Source organism: Malaclemys terrapin, chromosome 15, assembly GCF_027887155.1.
Source record: "Malaclemys terrapin pileata isolate rMalTer1 chromosome 15, rMalTer1.hap1, whole genome shotgun sequence".
Taxonomy (NCBI): domain Eukaryota; kingdom Metazoa; phylum Chordata; order Testudines; family Emydidae; genus Malaclemys; species Malaclemys terrapin.
This window is the reverse complement of record NC_071519.1, coordinates 15,898,010-15,900,509: the sequence shown is the minus strand read 5'-3', so window position 1 is coordinate 15,900,509 and position 2,500 is coordinate 15,898,010. Positions and strand designations below refer to the sequence as shown.

The following is a 2,500-nucleotide window of genomic DNA, read 5'->3' as shown; positions in this document are numbered from 1 at the left end:
AAGGAGGGAGATCCGGGTTGACCTGGTGACCGGACGGGAAAGCGGCCACCGGGCGTGCCCGTTCAAACCTACGGGTTGACCTGGTGGCCGGGAAGCGAACCGGCCAGCAGGCGAACCCGTTCGATTCCATGGGTTGACCTGGTGCCCGGGAGGGGACTCTGAAAAATTTTCAGCCCTTTCGGCTCGGGGTTGACCTGGTGGCCGAGAGGGGACTCGGACGGCAGGCAAGCCGCCCTGGGCTCACCCTCCCCGGCCGCAGCGAGGGACTGCCCCCCACCCACCCACCCCCCCCCCCGGCTGACAGGATCAGGGCGCACTGGATGTCCGGGACAATATTTTCCCCGACGCCGGGGAGGGCGGGCGGGCGGAGGGGCTCTGGCGGCCAGCCCGGGCCCCGGAGCTCGAGAAGGAAAAAAGGACCGGGCCCGCGAGAGACGGGGGCCCTGCCGCAGGGGGGCAGTCCGACCGGGGCTCACCGTGCGGCAGGCCCGGGCGTCGGCAGGGGAAAGCGGGCGAGGAGGCGCGGGGGCCGGGTGCCTACGGCCATACCGGACCGAACGCCCCCGATCCCGTCCGATCTCGGAAGGTAAACCGTCCCGGGCCTGGCTAGTACTTGGATGGGTGACCGCCTGGGAATCCCAGGTGCCGTAGGCAGCTTTTCCCGGTCCGAGCCAGCTCTCTCTCCTTTTCTGGGGAGGAAGGAGAGGGGGGGGACGGGCCGGAAAGCCCCTCGTCGCTCCTGCCGAGTCGGAGGTCGCGGCCGCAGGTCACGGGTCTGGGCGCCTGGGGTCCGGCTCCCCACCCGGCTTCCTCCGCGGAGGACCCACCGAAGCCGCTGGGGGAGACCCCGGGCATGGGGCGGACTGGCCCGGACCCTCCCGGCCGCCGGCCCGCAGGACCGCCCCGAATCCCCCCGCCCCGCGGCCACCCAGGCCAGGCCTGGCCAGGCGGGACGGACGGCGGGTGTCCAGCGCCCAGCGGCTTCCGCCAGCGGGGACCCACGGCCCCCAAAGCCGCAGGGGGAGGCCCCGGGCCCGGGACGGACTCGCTCGGACCCCCTGCGCCCGGGCGCCGGCTCGCGGGACCGCCCCGAATCCCCCCGCGGCCACCCAGGCCAGGCCTGGCCAGGCGGGACGGACGGCGGGTGTCCAGCGCCCAGCGGCTTCCTCCAGCGGGGACCCACGGCCCCCAGAGCCGCAGGGGGACACCCCGGGGCCGGGACGGACTCGCTCGGACGCGCTCGGACCCCCTGCGCCCGGCCGCCGGCTCGCGGGACCGCCCCGAATCCCCCGCCCCGCGGCCACCCAGGCCAGGCCTGGCCAGGCGGGACGGACGGCGGGTGTCCAGCGCCCAGCGGCTTCCGCCAGCGGGGACCCACGGCCCCCCAGAGCCGCAGGGGGAGACCCCGGGGCCGGGACGGACTCGCTCGGACGCGCTCGGACCCCCTGCGCCCGGCCGCCGGCTCGCGGGACCGCCCCGAATCCCCCCGCGGCCACCCAGGCCAGGCCTGGCCTGGCCTGGCAGGCCGGCGTGCAGCTCCCCCGGGCTTCCTCCCCCGACGACCCGCGCCCCCCCGAGCCGCAGGCGGAGACCCCGGCCCCGGGGCGGACCGGCCCGGGCTCGCTCGAGCCCCCTGCGCCCGGCCCGCAGGACCGCCCCCCCCCCCCCCCCGAATCCCCCGGGAGAGGCCCGGCCTGCACGCCACTGACGACCCGCGGCCCCCAAAGTCGCGGGAGGCGCCCCCGGCCCCGGGGGCCGGTTAGCTCCGTGTCGCTCCGCGCCCCCCCCCCGCCCCTCGCTGCCGGGACCGGGCACCGCCCCAGAGTCAGCCGCAGCCGGACGGCCTGAGAGCTGCCCTCCTGTGGACGACGGTGAGTTTACCTTGACACTAACCGGCCATCAGCCAGGTCAACCCCATTGCTAGACTGGGGTGGACCTGGTGGCCGAGTGGGGACTTGGAACATTTGACAGCTGCTCCCCGGGGCTTGACCGCTTGTCCTGAACGCCCCCCCCCCCACCCCACCCCCCCCAGCCCCCGGCTCCTGCTCCCCTCTCCCCAGCCTCGGTGCTCCGCTCCCTGCCTCGGAGGCTGCCCCTTTGCGGCGCCTGCATCGCCTCCGAGGACGCGCACCTTCCGGAGGCTGGACGTAAAGCCTGACGCCCGCCACCGCCGCCGACCCGGCTCTCCGAGGGACGACTGTGAGGCCTCCCCCCACCCCCGGACCGCCCTGGGGACGACTGCTAAGCCTCCCCCAACGGACCGCCCGGGGGAAGACTGCTAAGCCTTCCCCGGACCTGCTCCCTCTCGACTATTAAGCCCCCCCTCTGTGGTCCTCAGGACCGCTGCCGCGCAGCCCTCGGAGTGGGGTGACACCCGGGCCGGAAAGGAAACCGGCCACCAGGTCAACCCGTCGAATCCGTTGGGTTGACCTGGTGGCCGGAAAGCAAACCGGCCGCCAGGTCAACCCGGTAGATTCAGCGGGTTGACCTGGTGGCGGAA

The 2,500-nt window shown here is 75.1% G+C and overlaps 1 non-coding gene across 1 annotated transcript; it reads left to right on the top strand.

Moving 5' to 3' along the window:
- Positions 1–535: 535 nt before the first annotated feature.
- On the top strand, positions 536–654 carry LOC128823853 (5S ribosomal RNA). Its single transcript, XR_008442087.1, has one exon. It is a non-coding gene; the product is annotated as a 5S ribosomal RNA (ribosomal RNA).
- The last annotated feature ends 1,846 nt before the right edge of the window (positions 655–2,500 follow it).